This window comes from Bos grunniens, chromosome 8 (assembly GCF_055505025.1).
Source record: "Bos grunniens cultivar Pamir isolate PY7600 chromosome 8, Bosgru_T2T1.0, whole genome shotgun sequence".
Taxonomy (NCBI): Eukaryota; Metazoa; Chordata; class Mammalia; order Artiodactyla; family Bovidae; genus Bos; species Bos grunniens.
The window spans coordinates 54,355,394-54,375,943 of record NC_141172.1 but is presented as its reverse complement, the minus strand read 5'-3'; the positions used below and the strand labels follow the sequence as shown (position 1 = coordinate 54,375,943).

The window sequence follows — 20,550 nt, the reverse complement described above, 5'->3', positions numbered from 1 at the left end:
TCTTTCCTTATTTGAAAATTGGCCCTGTGTCTTTAGGGAGGTGTTCCTTGCTGTTATGTTTAGCGTTTTTCACATTCCTTATTTTTCCCCCTCATTTCTCATCCTTGGGGTGAGAGGTACCCAGACTTAGCATTGATGATCAGCCCTGGCAAGGCAGATGATGTGTCTTTAGCCCTCCAAGTAATAACTTGGTTAATGGCAGCCTCACCTTCCTGATATAACTCTGAAAATCAGGTTGACAGCCTGTTCTTCAATATGCAATAGTTAGTAGGCGTTTCTCTATTTTAGTATATTGAAACTGGATTGTCCCCTCTTAGCAATTTGTGGGTTCTCTGACTTTTTTAGTGTGTTAGGGACTTTCACAAAAAAAAAAAAAAAAATTGGCAGCTCCAGACTTCAATATATTTCAATATTTAGTTCATATTAAATCAGCACAATTATCTTATAAAAATTATGCATCATAAGTGGTTTGGTAAGCACATTAGCTGATTCTCATATTACCCAAGAGGAGGCATGTCAACTACATGTGCTGATAAATAAAGTTGAAAATTTCTCAGTACAAATAGTCACTTATCTGCATTTTTAGTAGCCATGTTTGCAATTTCCTCCATTAGTCATTAGTGCTCTAAACTTCACTTCTTATTTTCGTAGTGACAGGATTTAAACACCAATATCTCAACCATATTTGAGTCATTCATATTGTACATATCTCTACTGATTACTGAACTTTAAAAAAACTTTTATCTAATTCTTCTCTGATATATTTGTGAAAGTTCCATTATCATTATCTTTCTCTGCTAACAAACTCCATTTGCTCTTTGGCTATTATCTTTTCCTTGTCAGTCATAACTAATGGGGCAGAATCTTGTTTAATTTTTTTCCATCTATTTTATTCCTGTCATGCTTTTACTTCCCCCTACATATAGATCTTAAAATAAGTCAAAGGAACCAGTTCATTAAAAAATTATTTGAATGCCTCTACAGCACACAGGCTTTCATTCTGGCATCAGCTCAGATTCTTTATTTCATTCTAATTCTCCCAGTTGGATCTCTTTCCTCATATGGAATACAAGGAAACGCTTTAAAACCATCTTTCTTAAAGTGATACCCAATGTTGTGATCTGTAGAATCAATTTGTATGATAGTCAGTCTTCAGTTAGCCATGGAACCTGGGGAGATATTGGCCTGTTTATAATTAATTGAAAGCTCTTGAAAGGAACCAGAATTCATGTAGGGCACAGCTCTTTACCTTCCACCAAATCTGCTCCACTATTCAAGTAAATTATATGCGTTTGAGAGGTGGTATCCTGAATTTCTTCATTCATTCTCCAGTAGGCATGATAGTAAATATTAACTTAATTAAAAGGAGAAGTCTAAGATAATAGCCCCAAAGGCGGTACAGACTATTGACACCAGTTTTTAAAACTGATTACTTCTGGGAAGTAAGGCACGATTGAGGAGTGAGAGAGACAGTGAAGGAATATTCAACTTCTGTGTCCCCACTTCTGCATCAGTTTTTTATAGAAAACATGTATATTATACCATGTAAGATGATAAAAAGAAAAAGAAAGGGGTATATAAAAAATAATCACCTGTTCAACTTAACTAACTGCATGACCAACTGTAAAAATAAATTAATTGCCTGGGTAAGTAACTAGCTATTTCCAGCAAAGAACATACATTAACATTATAGTCAAAGCATTATTTTTTTTTTGAGTTAAATATAGCTACAAATATAATTTAAACATATTAAATTTCTATTTTGAATATATTAAGTAGACTTAAAATACATCAAAATATATGTTTACAAGTCAAATATATCTCTTATACAGTTTGCAAATTATATCTTAAGACATTATATGGTTGAAGTCTGGATAGGCAGTAGTTAGAACCTACATGCCTGCTCTACCGTAGGCATTCAGTTCTCACCTTCTCTACCCAGGAAAGAACAAAGAGGTTTATCCAGAGCACTTAAACAAGCAGCTCTGGAGTTACTGGCCAGGCATAGCTGAGCATTGGGGTCATGCAGAAAGCTGAAAAGTGGGCGATTACAGTGAAAATGTACATTCTAAACAGTGACCTCCAGTCCCCTTCCTGGTTACCTTTCAGAATGATGACAGACAGACTCCTAAACTGTTCCACACTAGCAGGAAGCTAAAGAAACTCACATGACCCAGTGGTGGTGTCAGAGCAGCCACCAACAAAAGGCCACCAGTTGGCAAGGCTCCATCACACCCTAGAGATTCCATTCACCTTGAATGTCTGTTCTTAAACATGATCACTACAGTTCACCAAAAACAAACAGAAAAGTCTAAGATCAAAACAACAACAACACAAAAATTGCAGAAAAATAAGAAAGAAAAACACTTTAAAAATTATAATTTACATGTCCAGACATTAGGGAAAATCATACCCATGGACTAAGAAGAGAACACTATTTTTTAAAAGGAGCATAAGAAGAAAAAACAAACTTTTAAAATAAAAATATGACAGGAAAAAAATGAATGATCTAAAAAAAAAACCGTAAACTCCCTGTGCTCATTTTCCCAGAAACCAACTGGATGATATATTCCACCAAAATGAAGAAATAAACTAAAAATGAGGAGCACTCGTCAGACAATTCATTTGTATCCTGATTTATACCAATCTATTTATCTATCCAGTATTTTATGTACGATCTTTCAGGAATGATAACCCACTTTGCACACTATTTTATCACCAAGCTCTCTCACAAAATTACTTATCAACATCCTGTCACAGCAATCAGTACAGATTTACACCTTTTCATCTTTATTTTTAAGCCCTGTCCAGTAAGGATTATAAACATTATTACGCATTAATCCCAATTTCCTTTATATACATGGAAAAACAGTAGCATAAAGATCATGGGAATGTGCTTAATTGGGTATCCTGGTGGACTTGGATGTCTGGGGGCACAGGGGTGCTGCAGCACGTCTCTTCCATGACTTCTATGGTCCACACACTGGAAACCACTTTACAGGGAAATAAAAGCCCTTCGGCAACAGGTAGGGATAAAAGTCATCAGTGTCATCTATTCATTCAGCAAGTAGTCACTGAAGGTTTATTGTGTTGCTGGGTATGGTGAACCTTAAGAACCAACAGTACAAGGTACCTTGAGCAGCTTGGAGCAGATGGAAATGGGGGTGGGGCTGGGAGTGGGGAAAAAATGCTAAAATAGTAGCCCAAATCTTACCTGTGTCAAACTTCTATGATTCAGACATTTTACAAAGGGCCAGCCCTGCTTGAGATCGGCCACAAAACCACTGAAACAGATGTCCCCTAGACCTCTCTTCCTCAGAGGAGACAGACTTATGTTTGGACCAACTCTGGTGGGAAACATGTTCCTGCTTGTGTTAAGGAGACCTTTATGCCCTAGACAGAGGTCAGGATACCTACAGCTCCTCTGCAAAGATTTTATGGGCTGTTGGTATAATCACCAGTACCATAGAAGGAATTTTTCATACTTCTTCACATATTACTGTTCTCTTCTTTGGGAAATTTTTACTAAGAAAATGCGGGGAGACCGTGAGGGGCGGGAGTCAATAAGAGAAACTCTTATTGATGGCTGAGCTTTTGGACAATACTGTCAGAGCCGGTCACAGTCCCCAGACAAATGCTCTGTACACATACTTTTCGGCAAGATAAAATAACAAGAACAAAGCCTAAGTCAGAAACACCAAGGAGCAAGGAGGGAAGCACTCCTGCCTTGCTCGGGAAGATTGCTTCTGCTGCTAAGTCACTTCAGTTGTGTCCGACTCTGTGCAACCCCATAGACGGCAGCCCACCAGGCTCTCCCGTCCCTGGGATTCTCCAGGCAAGAACACTGGAGTGGGTTGCCATTTCCTTCTCCAGTGCTCGGGAAGATTAAGTTCTGTCAATTCTATAATTTCACCCTGAAAATGACACCTTCATTTTGATGAGGGACAAATAACATCTTAAGTCACAAGATGTATATGTATATGCTTCCAGAATTAAATTGTTAAGGGTAAAGCAGTTGAGGAAAAAAAACAAACAAACAAACATGTGCATCTCAGTCCCATGTCTCCTTATTAATTATGGTGCTAAGTTTGATAAGAATGTGCCTTGATGTTCTTAGGTAACAAAGGGAAAATTACAAGGAGGTGCATCAGAAAAAGATGACAGGGAAAGTGCTGGGCAGCAATATCATCTAAACCATAATAATAATAATAATAAAAGATTTGCCTACTTAATTAGCTGAGAAAAAGACACTCTGATCATTACAACAGTTTTTAAAGGCTGACTGGAAAGAGGCAATATCTGATCTGAGATCACTCAATGAGTGAAAATATTTGTCCAGTGGAGTCTTGAGTTCTGTACTGTCATTCTCTCTTTCAGTTAATCAATCAGTCAGTCAATATACACCACACCAAGCATTTCACTGAATCTTTACAAAAAAACCTGTAAGGTGGATCTAGTATCCCCATTCTGAAGATGAGGAAAATAAAACCCGAAAAGTTAACTAATTCATTGAATGGGATAAATTCAGGAAAGAGCCCTTCCATACTGTCAGCTTTTCCTTACCTGCCCTTGACAATAACTGACACAGATTCCAAAGCTTTCCCTCATTTTTCAGCATTAAAATAAAGGTATTAAGAAGGTGCTAAGGTCTAACTTAAGGTCAAATCCAGTTGAAATCAAACCTTTAGTCTCTCAACCAAATAAGAACTTCTCCCCTCCTGCACCTTTAATCCTAACTCACAATCTTACAGACTATCAGAGAAGAGGGGAAAGCGGCACCGTCTCTTCTTTTCCTCCCTTTAATTCAAAGCCTTCCTCATCAACTCAGGTTGCCTTACCTCCTTTGTGGTCAAGGGCAGTAGGTAGAAGAGTAGTAAAAAAGTAGATGCTCCTTTTCTCAGTTGATGCTTTTCCCAGTTCTCTTTGATATGTCTAATAACGTCTGCAAAGCAGTCATCAAATTTTGGCTGTTCTATGGGCTTCAGTGTACATTTCTCCAAGTTTTCCTCAGAGACCTCTCATTGTACGATTTCTTGGCACAGGGAATGCAGTTTCAGGCTAACCTCTTTAACTTCACCTGAATTCCCGTTCTCTTTCTGTCAGGGCTACCTCGTCCCAGCAAACTCTCCTCCCAGACAGGTTTCTTCCAGCAGAGTTCACTCCTTGCTATTCTGTTCATCGTGGTCAACATGGCCTCCAGAAAACATCGTGAATGCCTGTCTAGCATTAAAGTGCAGGTCTCTCCCTGTCTTAGCCTAACTTCCCAAAAAGTAGGGTCCAAGATAGAGCTTTGCCTGCAGGTAGTTTACTTGGGAGTAATAATCCCAAGAAGCAAGAGAGCAGGAGACGAGAGAAACAGAAGGAGGCAAAGCCAATACACATATACATTATCAAGTTGGCTGGCCACACAGGACAAGGATAGGGATCATGTCAGGACAGACTGCAGACCTGTGAGAAATGCACTTCAGGGTTGGGGAATTGGAGGCACTGAGGAAAGTAGGAAGCATTTATCCACCATTTTTCTTCCTCCATTGGTTAGTGTGGCCCCATTGGTATTCAGTTCAGTTCAGTTCAGTCGCTCAGTCGTGTCCAACTCTTTGCGACCCCGTGAATCGCAGCACGCCAGGCCTCCCTGTCCATCACCAACTCCCGGAGTTCACTCAGACTCATGTCCATCGAGTCAGTGATGCCATCCAGCCATCTCATCCTCTGTCGTCCCCTTCTCCTCCGGCCCCCAGTCCCTCCCAGCATCAGAGTCTTTTCCAATGAGTCAACTCTTCGCATGAGGTGGCCAAAGTACTGGAGTTTCAGCCTTAGCATCATTCCTTCCAAAGAAATCCCAGGGCTGATCTCCTTCAGAATGGACTGGTTGGATCTCCTTGCAGTCCAAGGGACTCTCAGGAGTCTTCTCCAACACCACAGTTCACAAGCATCAATTCTTCGGCACTCAGCTTTCTTCCACCCCTATAATTTCAAGTTGAGTGTAAATGAATTCATAGCTGTTATATCAGAGAGGCCCTAGGGCAGGAAGGGAGGCTATGCAGTGTGGGCTTGGGGTCAGGCCCTATTTCACTGTACCTGTACAAAACACCAGCAGTGATGTCAGTAGGAGGTGAGGGGTCAAGAGAATTCTGCAGATACATGAAAGGTGCCCAACACACTTTCTCTAACACTCTCCTTTCCTGGATGTTAAAAGACAGAATTGTGACTCCTGTGCAAATATAAAATGGACATTTATTAAAGATGACCTCAAACTTAATAACTAATGAGGGAACCAGTAAGGTGTCAGAACTTGTTCAAAGGAGAATTCAAAGTACAGATATATATTTAGGACCTTGGGAATACTGGAATGAAATAAGGCATTTGCTTAGTTTATATAAAACTAGCTTCTTTGGAGACAAAAGAGGAATCAATTGCATTTCCCTCAGATAAAATTCACTCGCATCTCTATGAACAGGAGTAATTTCCATTACTATCAATATTCTATAATTTACAGTGTCATAAAGTAACTCAAATAACCAAGAAGAGAGTTCTAGGCAATGTCTAACTTCCATTTAAAAATACCCAGTTATTTTTTTTTTTTGCCCATTTCAAAGTCCTTCCCCATTTTTCTTGACAAGGTCATCATGGAAGACCCTAGCCTTTATTTTCTCATCAAAAATTATTCTAGGAATTCACTTGTGATCCAACCTAAAGAACTAAAGGTAAATCTCTAAGTCAGGGATCGGCAAACTGTGACCCACAGGCCAAGTCTGACCAGTAGAATTTTGAAGAGAAAGTTTTGTTGGAATTCAGCCACACTGACCTACTGCCTAGGACTCCTTTCATGCCACAACAGTAGAGCTGAACAGCTGCATCCAGGACTGAAAAGCCCACAATGCCTGATGTATTTACTGTTTGGCTCTTTATAGAAAAAGTCTGCTGACCTCTGATTTAGGTCATCAAGCAAATAGCAAGATTGTGAAATGTCAATTTCCTTTTCCATCAGATGGCCCCTGTCTCTAACAATCATTTTCTAGGGTTTGAGGCCAAGAAGGAAGCAGAGGAGAACTATCTGCCTAGCATTTTCTAATCCTGTTCATACCCTTTAAAGAATCCCCCCTTTTCTTTACCACACCAACTAACTTTCTGTGATGTAGATTGGAGCTGGACAATGAGGGCCAAGAACCAAGAGTTCAAAGACTAGTTTTACCATTTCCTAATAAGGTCTACAAAGAAATGTCTAGACTCCCTTTACAAGGTTATAGGCACTTACAGCCCATTGTCTTCCATTTATGAGTCTTAATTAAAATTCCAGGATCCCAGGAAAGGTCCTGACCCATGACTATCCCAAGACAAAGCTGCTGATAAACCATTAGGGGTGAGATTCAAATCCAGGTCTGACCCGACTCAAAGCTTGTCCTTGCCTGACTCTCAGGATAGGCATGATTCTTAGGGACTTACCTCACATGAATGCCATCTACTTCCAGAGCCATTTTGCTGTTATTTTTAAAGACGTTGGAAGTGGCAAGAGCACTGGGGTGAGAAAACATGTTTTAGGCAGAATGCTTGATACCTCCTTGCTGCTTCCCCAGCATTCGGATGGGGGAAGAAACACGGGTCGGCTTCCACACCAGCCTGGCAGAGGAAACAGACATCTGTCTCAGGACGGTATTTCTTACTCTTGATAGCAGCCAGGAGTGCTTTCTGATCCAAAAGAAAAAATGTGCTTCAGCTAAGAAATATGAGATTAAAATTCAAGCATATTGAAACTAAACTTTGAATAACTTTCTTTCTCTCTTTTTTTTTAAAGAATGGCTTAACAACAATGAAGTAAAATCTTCACATTATTAAAGCACCAGGTAGGATGTTTCTAATTAAGTCTTGGCGGAAAAGCACTCAGAAGCCAATTAGTGGAAGGTAAGGGGTGGATCATCAACACGCAGCATCTTGACAATCAGGCACCTGATCCCATCCTTTGAACACAGAGAAAAGCCAGTATAATGCTTCCCTTTTTCCTTGGTTATAAAAGGAAAATGAGAGACTCAGGTTTTCATCTCTGATGGTATGGATGGGGATTGTCAATCTGAGTGCCAAGACTGTTTCTTGACCTGATGTTTGCAGACCATAAACCGTTTTCCTCACTTATTGTTGTCACTTATGGAGGTCAAGCGTTACATTTAAAGCAATTGTGAGGATGTCTTGGCTCTCTCTCTTGAGGCATCATGCAATAAAATAGTTGATGGATGCCATATATAGTTTCATAATGCACTGGGAAAAAACAAAGCTTTTGGATTCAAATTTGGGTTCAAACACTGGCTGTGTCCTCTACTACCTGTATGATTTGGCATCAATGTTTTTCATATCTTTGAACTTTAGCTTTCTCATCTATGAGTTAGGGAGAATAATCACGTCCTAATTTTTGTTGTGAGATTTAAATAAGAAAGCATAGGAAAACCATAGCACAAAGCCTGACACATGGTAGGTATTTCAATAAGTATTCACTCCCCCCCACTCTACTCTGCTATACTCAGCAGTTACCATGCTTCAGAGTAATTTTATGAGTTCTGATCGTCCTACTACCCAAAGATGCACTCCACTATATTATTAATTTCTCCTGTCTATGTTTTATCCCATACCTATCACAAAGGGACTTGTGTTTCTCTTCAGTTTAACAGGAAACTTCTTGCCTAGGCAGAACAAAAAGGAAATACATCACTAGGTCAGGGTGTGATTAAATAATTGGCCTACAGGTCTTTGGTATTAAAATATCAGAGAGCACCTCAGGAGACAGTGTGACACAGTTGAAGATAATTAGGAATGACTGGCATTAGAGAACAGGAGAACTTGGCTATAAGAAGAGAATGCTAAGCTTTGTGAAAGTTAAGCACTCTTTCTGTGTGTAACAGACCAGCTGCTTTGGTTAAAGATAGTTTTAGAACAAAGCCCTTCAGTGTTTTGAATTCAAAAAGAAAAGGATTAAACAGCATGGTGATACAAAATACCCACAAAGTTTAGGGGAAATGGTAGCTTTTCATTTTGATGCAGATGGACCTTTTTTATTTTTATTTTTAAATGAATTTTTTTTTTAAACAGTACCAGTGGGATGAGCTTCATGTTGACTTTTAAGCTCCTCAGTAGATTGAAAGTAAAAGTTACATGATGATTTCAAATTGACTTTTCTATATCTTTCCAAACCAAATAATTTTGCAAATTACATTAGGGTTAGAATTTGCTGGAAGCCAAGAATGTCCTTCTATACAATCCAAAATGAGGCACAGTCTTTGCCCAATATGAACATCACCAAAGACGTCTGCTTTCAACTCCATAAACAGTTTTATGGTATTTCCCCTAGTTATTTCTCTGGAAAGTCCTTGTTACCATTACCAAATAACTTCAGTCTGAGACAGAAGACAATCAAGATCATCTCAAGTCTGGAAACTGGCTCACAGTGATCCAGTACAACGAGAGCCAAGAAGACCATTGTAAGATGACACTTCCTAGTTCTTCCCCTCTTGACATCCACTTCAAATAGCCTTTCTGCCATTAGTAACTGTCATCATTGAGGACTTCCCAACTGCATTCAAAACAGTGCAATAATCGTCAAAATGGAAAAGTATGTTCTCATCAATCATGCTACCTTAATTCCAAGGATAAATAGATATGTTTCCAAGTTAAGAGGTAGGAAAAGTCTGCTGGCTCAGGCTGCTAACCAGTTACTTATTCTTTCCTAAACATGCGTCATCTTCAGGACACATATGTTAATATAAACATATACAATAATATTTGAATTTCTCTGGTGATCACTGCCAGTTGAAAATAAAATTCATAAGCATAAAACCACTAAAAATGTTAAGCTATAACCATATCCCCAGCTCTTAGATGAATGTCTGGCACATGGAAAGCACTCAATAAATGTTTGTGGAGTTAATGATGGTTTACAATAAATGGTAGTTAAGCCAAAAAAGGGAATAAGATCATCCTTGGAGAGTGTGGAGAGGGAGAAAGGAAAGAAGAAATTGAAAGAAAAAGGAAGGGAAAGTGGGCCTTGGAAGTAACTGTGGAAATCACCAAAAAGTAAGAGGTAGACGTAAGTAAGAGGTAGCCAAGGAGGCTACCAAAAAATTGAGTAAGAGGACGTGGAGAGAAAGAGAAAAAAAATCTTAGAAAACATGAGGTTATACAAGAGTAAAGGTCAGACCATTTTAGGCATTTTTAGACATTTTCCCCTTTTCCACCAGTTCTCTTCCTTTTGAACAGTCTTATTAGTAAGCAAATATATCTATTTTCAACTTCAACTTTCATTCTGATTCTTTGTATAAACAAATTCACATATCCATAATTTGACCCCAATATTAAAAGAACAATTCGCAGAACAGAATTAATTGCAATAAAACATTTTCTCTGATATTGAGAAAGATAGATGACGAGATAGATGGTCACAGATCAATAAATCAATAATTGATAGATCAATACAGGTACATGAGAGAGAGAAGATACATATGGCTTAAGTACATTCTCAATAGTATAGATTTCATTTTTATAGAAAGTAGCCTGAATAAGGGAATATCTGTAGTTCAGCTGGTAAAGAACCCCTATAATGTAGGATACCCTGGTTCGATTCCTGTGTTGGGAAGATCCCCTGGAGAAGGAATAGGCTACCCACTCCCGTATTCTTGGGCTTCCCGGCTGGCTCAGATGGTAAAGAATCTGCCTGCAATGTGGGAGACCTGGGTTCGATCCCTGGGTTGGGAAGATCCGCTAGAGTAGGAAACGGAAACTCACTGCAGTATTTTTGCCTGGAGAATCACTGTGGACAGAGGAGCCTGGCTGGTTACAAGTCCATGGGGTTGCAAAGAGTTGGACACAACTGAGCGACTAAGCACAGCACAGCCTGAATAAAGCAAGAGTGTTTCAGTAAACACTGGGACTCGCCTCTTATGACCGGTCTTGGGAATCCCATGGCAGCTCTCCCACACTCTATTTATTGGTTTAAGCCACCACAAGACTGCCCAGATTCACAGCAGGAAGAATTAGACTCAAGGTCACACTAGTGTAGAAGAGCATGGGGGACAAAATATTGCTGTGGCCATCTCTGGAAAATACCATGAACTGCAATGACTTCTGAAGCAAGTGAGGTTGAAGGTCTGGAGCCATCTTCTCTATAGGCCTTAATTCTACTGTCTTTCCCCAGGAAGGGCCCTTACTCCCAGACCAAGAATTCTTCAATGGCCACAGACTTTCTTGTTCAGCTGGAGTTATTGTATTCGATACCATCAACTTAATTCCTCAATCAGTCTCTTGACCACAGCGGCCAGGATGGGAGGGGAGAGACTTCCTTTTTTACATACAGGTCTGTGGCAGAGAAATAAAGTCATGGATCAAAAACAAAAGCTTAAACTCCTTCCCGCTCCCACTCCTGACAGAATTAGACGTTCCTTTTCTTAGTGCCTCATTTAATAGCTATTATCATTGTCCTTACCAAATTTTATTGCAAGAATTTAATGACCTGTCTGTCTTTCAGGTCCACCTCCCAACTAGCCTTTGGAAAGAGGAACCATTTCATCCAACTTTGCATGTGCTAATAGTAATCAATCATTTCTGTCTTGAAAATCATGATGCTATAATCTAAAAAGTCAGGACTTAGAGACAGCAAACCTGGATTCCTACCCTAGTTCAACATTCCAGCAGGATGACACTGGGCAATTCACTTAATCTCCCTGAGCTTCAGTTTCTTCGTCATTAACATGAGGATATGACAATCTGATTTGCCTATGTCACATAGGGGTTGAGAATCAACTGAGATAATGAACTATAGTTATAAGATATTATTATCTACTATAAGTTTGTAAAGAATAGAGATCTTACCCTTTCTTGTCAAAGCTTATTAAATTTCAGTACTTTGCGCTCAATATTCTCTTTATTCCATCAACCATACCAGACCTGATATGCTGTTGATTTTAAATGTTTAAACAAATCTAAGCTACATAGGAACTCTTAAAAATGAATTTTAATGAGCCAGGCAACAGTTTAAAACATATATAAAGTGGCTATTCCATAGAGTATTAACATTCAAAGCAGAAAAAAAAATTGTAAGTAGATTCAGAAAGGATTCCTAAAGAGTATGAAAGAAACAAAAGGGTGCAGTGGATCCCTATTCACTTACTGAAAAAAAAAAAAAAATTGCAACACTTTCCCAAGATTTTACTCAGCATTTTGTATTTAGAAAGTCTTCTTAAAAGGACTTGTCAAGGAAACATGTTATCAGCCCTCATTCTTTGTATACTACATTTTTTTTTCAGAGAAATAACTTACCCTCAAATCAAGGAATTTTTGCTACTTCAAAAGCAAGAAAAATTAAATCATGCTAATAACAACTCTTTCTTTCCACCCTCAAATCTTATTTTCACAAAACCAAAACTTAAATATCAAAAAAACTGTGACATTACTGCATTTAACAAAAGCAAGGAACCAAAGTCTGAATAATCCACATTAAGATAGTATTGGTATGATACCTTTCTGGGAGAATTTGCAACTCTAAAATATGTGATGGATCAAATATAATTTTTGTATTGTTATCTCTAACAGAGAGAAATATTGGTTTAAGCCTCAGATGGTAAAGAATCCACTTGCAGTGCGGGAGACCTGGGATCAATTCCTGGGTTGGGAAGATCTCCTGGAGGAGGGCATGGCAACCCACCCCAATATTCTTGCCTGGAGAATCCTCATGGACAGAGGAACCTGGCGGGCTATAGTCGGGGTCACAAAGAGTCAGACATGACTGATCTACTAACCATAGCACATAACTGAGAAAAAACAGAAATTAACTAATATTTATGCATACTTAGTTTTCATACAGGATAGTTTCCAACCAGTTTTAATTCTGTCAAGGAGCATCGTCCTGTGCTCTGTGGTGGTATCAGCCTGCAACCTCAGGGTTCACTGGGCAAAAGATTCTGGGAATTGATGTAAGCCATGCCAGAGAGAGATCCAGCTCATCTTGTCTTGGGTCCTGCCCAACAGGGTAACACAGAAGGTGAGTAGACCTGAGTGGAAGAGGTTGGAAAGGTGTCACGGGATTCCTACAGGCTGAGGCAGGAGTTACAAACGGCCAGCCAAAATAGAGAAGAATCCAGATAGCTAATGGAAGCTGGAGGAGGAAGAGTTCAGCAGAGCACCTCAAATAGCACAGAAAAGCAGCCATGGGGAAAAGGTCTATTTAACCATCAGTAACTAACTCAGGAAGGCAGCTGTAGGCTCAGGAATAACAAAGCTGCCAGCCTAGTGAAACCATAACGTTCCCTTCTCTCTCCTTCTATCTCTGACCTTGGCGAGGAACCAACAGGCAGGAAAAGTGTGAGAGGAAGGCGGGGTGAACGGGGAGGGGCGGGGGAGAAGGAGTAAAGACAGGAGGACCATGCCTGAAGCAAGTCAGAGCTGAAGGAAGGCAAACAACGGAATGCTGTCACGTTCTAAGTTTTGATTAACATCTTCGCCGTGACATTCTAATTACTGAACTAAGATTGTGTTTGCAACCTAAAGTGACCTTGGAGGATCTTTTTTATAAGACTGGAGGCAAAAGCATAAGATCTGCCAGAGTTGACATCTTGGGGCAGAGGAAAATTAATCCCACTGAATCAGGCTTAAAGTATGATGGGGAAAGACTACAATGCTGTGTTTTGTTTATGTCAAAAGTGAAGCTTGTTAAACTCACCAGTGACATATTGTTGAAGCTGAGTTTTTGACTCTTGATGATTGATATACATTTTTTCTGGTCTTGCCCACACTTAGGAGTGGGTGAAATTCTTCTGATTTCAGTCACTAGATTCTGGTTGTGACCAGAAAGAGACTGTAGAAGCTGAGAACTGTTAGGAATCAAAGAAAACATTGGGATCTAAAATACACTCAGACTAGGGGATACTTCATGCCTCCTTCCAAATTTTTACTGACCACATGGACTGAATGACATATGCCCACTCCCGCCACTCACTTCCCAAGTCCTCTCTTCTTCCGTGTCTTCCCTATCCAGGTGCCCTAGCTGAGGTGTCAGGAGGTGAGGACAAAGTCTGTGTCCAGGCCCTCATATTTTTAATCTCCATGTATTTTTATGAGATTTACATATCATAAGCATTCTGTTCAATAGCCAAAAGTCAGACTTCCTTGAGAAAGTAGAGATGGAAATTGGTATCAAGATCTAGAAACTTGTCTAATACTTTATTCAGTTGGGGGCCCTAATAGATATAGAACATCACCTAGGTTTGAAAGCAAATGACCCTCACCCCCAAATTAAATAGAAGTAGAAGGAGAAGAATCTCTGTACTCACCTTTTATTTTTGAACTATTGGGCCTTGAGCTTAAGATATACATAAATGATTATAGATTATTATTTTAAAACAGCAATGTCAAGCTTTGCCTTGGGGTTGGGGAGGCTACTCATTGACCAGCTGATATTACAGGTAGCTTGTTTGTTACATTATCCAACATCATCTCAGGTCAAGCCGGTCCAAGCCTGGTAGTCAGATCAAAGCTTCCCTCGCAAGGAGGAGTTGGCCTCCATACTCTGGACTAAGGTTAACAGGAAAGAGAGGAGGAGAACATTTCCTCCTGGAAGCCAAAGAGGCCCTCCCCTCTCTGCTGCCAAACCCAACTCTCCAAAGAGCAAATGAGATGCTAGTGAGACCTTTAAAACATGCCCCCCAGCCCCTCCAAAGAAGGCTATTTAATCTCTGAAAAAGCAAGGACAAAGAGACCATCCAGTGGGAAAAAATGAGAAGCATCGGTTGCTTAGGAAGGAAAGAGGCTGGGACTGGCTTTCAGTAGAAACATTTGAACCTGCAAATGTCTCTCCTCCCTGGGAGGACTCATCTGCTGTTGCCTCCATCCATCACACAAATCTCAGCATTTTTAGAAAGTTTAATGTTCTCAGTTCAATCTGAGAACAGAGTGATTTTGGATATTTAATTCCATTCTTAATCTCTCCTTATTCGTTCTAAGGTAAGCATGACTAAAGATACAATATACAACTTGGAAACTGCTCCACAGATGTATGCAAATTGCATAGGTTATCGAAACCCCTTTAAGGATGCAGACTGATGCCTTTACTTTGGAAGGAAAAGTGGAATGTGTTCTAGAAGCACAGATTTAAGGTCGGAGACTGATAAAGAGCTGAAACCTACAGGTGTCTCCTATAAGTGGCTCACTCAGGCCACCTGCTCTGTGGCTTGGACGGTGACACCTTCTAATATCAGTGATACCGCCTCACAGGGCTCTCCCTGGCCCTGGCTGGTTCGTTTGTCATCATCTGAAACAAACACTTAAATGCTTAGTGAGCAAATAGTTCAGACCAGATAATTTAGGAAAAATAACCCTCTGGAAACTGCCACCCACAAGTCAAAAATTGCAAAACCAAAATGATTCCTAGTAATAGAAGGGCATGAAGACAGCTTCACCTCCCTCTGCCTCAGTTTGTTCCTTTGTACAGAGGGGATAAAATTGGTGCCCACCTCACAGCGGTCCTGCGAGGAATAAATGAGTTAAGGCAAGCAGAGCACTTAGAAAACAACGCATGGCCCATAATAAGGGCGCAGTCCACGTACACACAGGATATAAGAATAAAAGGTCAGCCATCAATCTCTCTGCGGCAGCCTTAGATGCAGAATACCCAGTGCCCTGCAGACTGCCTGGCCTAAGCCACCCAGGATGATGGAGGCCGAGCATAATTCGATTCCCATCTCTTTACTGCCAACAAAAACCACACACAGAGAGAAACGGGAAGACTTTCTAAAGAGAGGACCCTCGTCAGCAATAGCTTGTGTCACCTTGCATCCACAACCATCGCTCTGAGCAGTTGCAGGGTCAACCACAGCGATGTTAGAAAGCATCTCAAAGGACCACAACCCAGCCAATCCTCACCTTGTGTGCGTATGCTCCGTTGCCCAGCTCTCTACCAGTAAGGAAAACCTGGAAGTCTCGAGAAGTCTTGCGTGGTGTGTGAGTGGTCACACATCTTCAGGGTCACTCCTCTACACTTTCTGCTTGAAGGGATCACACATCACAAGCCTGCTCAAGGAAGAAAAATCCAAAGTTCTAAATGTCCTCCCTGGGACTAGGATACTTCTCACCCTCCTTCCCTGATTTCCTTGAGACTTCCACCACAAATCGGGAGATTGGTCACATTATGACCATTGGGCTCTACAGAGGACTGTTCTAAGGGAAAGCAGAGGAGAGCCAGCCTCTTGGAGTGGCCACCACGTGGCAGAGCCCTCACTCACCCCAACCCAGCTAAATTAATTAATGCAGCTAAACTTCACAGAAGCACATCATTAGAAAATCTCTAGATTTTGATACTTCCATTTCTGCTTTCTTAAGTGAGTCTGCCTTTTAGCTATTAACACAACACGTGTGGTTTATCTTCTAAAAACTACACAGAGACTAAGTCTGAGGGTTTGTTGGCTCCTTCTGACTCACCAGGTGGGTATGTGTATATCCAGTTTACAGATGACAAAACGGAGGCCCAAGGAGGTAAAATGACATCTGAGATCACACAGACACTAAGCTTGCAAACCAGGAGGGTTAAAATGGCTGACATTCCACTCCACTGTCCTCAACCCCGGGGGCTGCCTATGGTTCATGCAGGAGCTAAACAAAAGGCAGAACAGAAAGTGGTTACCAGAGCTCCCATGCAGGGGTCTGTCAGGCAGAAGAATGTGAGCCGGAAACACCTGGTCTGTGGTTAGGTGGAGTTCTGCTGGTCATTTCTGAAGCAGGGAGAGGAGTTGCTTGATATTTTTCTCATTTTTTTCTTTGTCTGGCTTGAAGATAGATAGAGGCAGGAGATGGGCCAGCAACACAGTGGCAAGAAGTAAAAGTAAAGCAATACTTCAGAAATGAATCTGAGGGAATTAACTGGAGGGCACTGTAGTTCAGCAACAAACATGGGGAACCCAGAAACCAGGCAAGCAAAAACTCTGATGTGGATGTCCACAGGAGTCTTGGACAAGTCTCAGAGAACTCTGGACAGGTCAGGGCTGGGAGTGTAAACCAGCCTTGGGTGAGGCAGCCCTGGAAAGGGAGCCTGTTGCTTCCCAGAGGCAGAGAGTGAGGAGAATGAGCTGGAGAGCAGATATTCCAGGCAGAAAAGTGCCTACAGGTGTAAGGGTTGTTTATACACTCATATATCACTTGTATATATGTGTGCTTTTCCTCTGCTAATTTATTTCTACAAACTTGTATTTACTGGAGTACTGATACAAGATTTTCTAATCCTTGACTATCTGGTAATGGAAAAGAAGATAATACACCTCAACTTGAGCTCCAATAGTGGTTCTGAATGGTCCACTTGTCCTGGCATGATCCAATAGAGATGGTGCTCAATGGTCTTTGCAAACATTGATTTTCTTGCCTGGTGTGGGGACGTGGACATTTGCCAAGGCCTTTCCTCCCCCACGAAGTGGCAGCATGAGCTGCAAATGGAACGAGGCTGCAAAGCTTATGAGTTATTTAGTTGATGTCTCACAAAAAAGTGGACGGACTTCTGCATAGACTCAGGAAATAGATTCAGAGGCTCATGAAACATGTCACATTCAAATCCAGAAAATGTTCTTCCTGAAGAAAAGCAAGGGAACAGATTATTAAAGCAGTTTTTTTGTTGCTGTTTTTTTGTTTTGTTTTGTTTTTTAAAGAACTCATAATGAAAAGAAAGCCCAGATAAGAGGCTGGTTTCTCCTTGTAGACACTTTTTCTATTTCTCTGTGTTATTAGAGGTAAAAACTGTTAAGATGAAGCCTGGCCTACTTCATAACCTGGAGGTCTTGCCTTCAGGGATCATAATTATTTTAGTTTCAACCTTCTGTGCTGTCACAGCTACAGAGTAAGAAGGGAAAATGCCTAGATATTTTTTTTAATGACATTAAAAACATACAAGGTATAAACTATAAAGTACACCAGGCATGAATTCTAAAATGTGAGGAAAAAAGTGTCAGAGCTTATAGTAAAACATGGCAGGAAGAAATAAGGATGGCTTGATCTTGTGCAAACTAAAACGCCATTTTATTCCTTTATTGTTTCTTTAGAAAATATTTCTTTACTATTCCTTCCAGTTATTCATAGTCTGTTAATGTCAAAGCAGAAAACAATGTTATATTGATAAAATTCCATCTCTTTTTTTCAGACCCAGAATGCGTCTTTAAGCTTGTGTATCCCATTTTATGTAACAGACAAATTAGGTAAAAAGTTGACGTAATTTGGATACAGTATTATAAATGTGTAAGAAAGTGTCACTACTTAAAAGTATACAGGTATTCAGAAAATTATTCTGTAATGAGCTTCATCTTACAGATGCATTTTTTTAAAAGAAAAATCACTTTATTTTAATGAATTCACACCAATAACATCAGAAAAACATGTTTAAGAGGCCACACAGACATCTGCCCAGCCCCAAACTCAATACCATCTCAATGAACTTCTATAGAGTGAAAACACCCTCTTCCACTGCAATCCTGAAGCACAAAAGGTATTAATTAATGAGAAGAGGTGGTTTCACACTGTATGTCTTCACCATCGGTTATATTTTTAATGTTAAATCAACATGATCATGAGAGATGCTTTTGCATGTCTTCAACTGGAACTTCATAATTATGCTAATCTGTTCACCAATCTGCACTGTTTCAGAACCCTGATGAAACCCTCAGAAAGCTTAAGGTCACCCTGGTTCTGGACATGTGCCAGAAAGAGTTTCACCTGAAAGAAGCATGGGCCATGCTGCTACTGCTGCTCTGACAGCTGAGTTCCTTGAGGCTCCTGGTAAGTGATGGCAGGCCTTGCAAACTTCCTCCTCCAAAGCCCCCAGTGATGGCATGACCCAGAGTGTGGCCGAACACAGAACCCACAGCCACGCTGGCTGCAATGGCATGGCCATCAGACCTGGCTGCTCGGGAGCAGCAGTACAGGAGCCCACAGCAGATGGTGGAGCCACTGCTGGTGGCCGAGCTGTGGGTGCTGGCCTGGGCACAGCCCTCATCCTGTGGTGTTTGCTGGCCAGAGGGGCCATGCTGAAAGTGCAGCTTCTAGAAGAGCAAGAGAGCATCACTTACAATGTATCTGAATTTTCACATACTGAGATTTCCTACGGAGAGGAGGACTGTGTTTTATAATCTGATTACTTCTGATTGGCTTGATTTTTTTTTTTTTTTTTTGGTATTCTACAATATGTACTGCTGATATAAAACACAAGTACAAACCCAATAAGTGAGAAGAGATAAACTGGAGGTACTGCGGTACAATACAGTACATTAACTCACCCCTGACTTCAATTTTAGCTCATAGACTGAAGTCACAGCTGGGTGGAGAGAAGAGTGGTTTCCTGCCAGTCAGTGTAGCTGCCGAGTCAGAAGAGAGAGGGACCACTTGCTCCTCCATGGGAAGGAAGGCAAAAGTCCCTTCATGTCACACAGAGCTACAGAGAGCCATCTGTACACCAGCCATTGCATTATTTAAACTGTACATTCAGTTGTCAATTACAAAGATCCAAAATAATATGGATTTCAAGAAAGCAATTTATTTCTCACCCATAAATGGACAATTAAGAAGACTCTCTGGAGGCTCCTCATTTATCTGGGAGTCAGGATGCTTCTAGACTTTAGCTGCTCCATCACTGGGAAGTGGCTGCTATCCTCATGGCCCAGCATAGTAGGTCAGCGATCATTCCATTTTTAAAACAACTATTACAGAGGAAAGACCGTGGAAGAAACTTCGGGCTGTTTTCTAGTATCTAGTCTCCCTTTCCAAGTAATTGAAGCCACTTGGACACTTGGGATAAAAATTCCAGTCCCAGCCACTGTTGTAGCAAGAACTTCTGGTAACAGGAGGTGAGAGACGAGAGATTCTTGGGTGTGTCATTAAAGATAGTGGCAATGTACCACCCCTTACTCCTTCTGCTCCATCATGGACAAAGAGGTCAAAGGCCACCAGGACATACAATGGAGTCATTACACCAGCCTTGCACTGCCTTTTACATGACTTTTATGTGAGAGGGAAGTCAACTTGTATCTTTTCAGCCCCAGTCACTTGGGTCTCTGTTAAATGCTACTGAGACTGAGGTATTCCTAACACACTCATCTTAAGAGAAATTCATAAAAAAGTCAGTATATTAATTTACTAGGGTCCAAGAGTTAGCTCCAAAGTTTCACCCCAGCCCTTTCTGTTACACATCTAATAAACATTTATCAAGCATCTGCAATGTTCTAGACAGTATTCCAGGCCCTTGGGGCGATGCAGCATGACTATGCCCTGATCCTTCCCTCAAGGAACTTACTATCAAATAGAGGGAAGAATTAAGGGAGTGAATATGACTGAATGCTGGTCACATGTCAGGCACCACTGTAGTTTTTTTTAACATGTTTTATCCTTTGCATCTCATGAAGTTTCTGTGGAATCCTCATTTTATAGATGTGGGTGGACACTGTAGATCCAAAGGGTGATAGAATTTACTCGGGGCAACACCTGTAACATGTGATAGAATCAACATTTAGGTTGGACTCATGGGTCGACCAGTGACCAGGCTGCTTCTTGGAC

General features: G+C 40.7%; 1 long non-coding RNA gene and 1 pseudogene across 2 annotated transcripts; both read right to left on the bottom strand.

Moving 5' to 3' along the window:
• Positions 1–4,170: 4,170 nt before the first annotated feature.
• LOC147367079 (uncharacterized) lies at positions 4,171–17,583 on the bottom strand. 2 transcript variants are annotated; one of them, XR_015169152.1, is made up of 6 exons: positions 16,649–17,583; positions 15,892–16,038; positions 8,619–8,669; positions 7,444–7,686; positions 6,079–6,182; positions 5,290–5,964 (listed from the first exon to the last, which is right to left on the bottom strand). It is a non-coding gene; the product is annotated as an uncharacterized LOC147367079 (long non-coding RNA). The 2 variants fall into 2 exon arrangements; XR_015169153.1 differs by lacking the exon at positions 8,619–8,669 and having other exon boundaries at positions 4,171–5,964.
• A 924-nt stretch (positions 17,584–18,507) lies between these two features.
• Positions 18,508–19,136, bottom strand: LOC147367078 (coiled-coil-helix-coiled-coil-helix domain-containing protein 2 pseudogene; annotated as a pseudogene).
• Between the last annotated feature and the right edge of the window lie 1,414 nt (positions 19,137–20,550).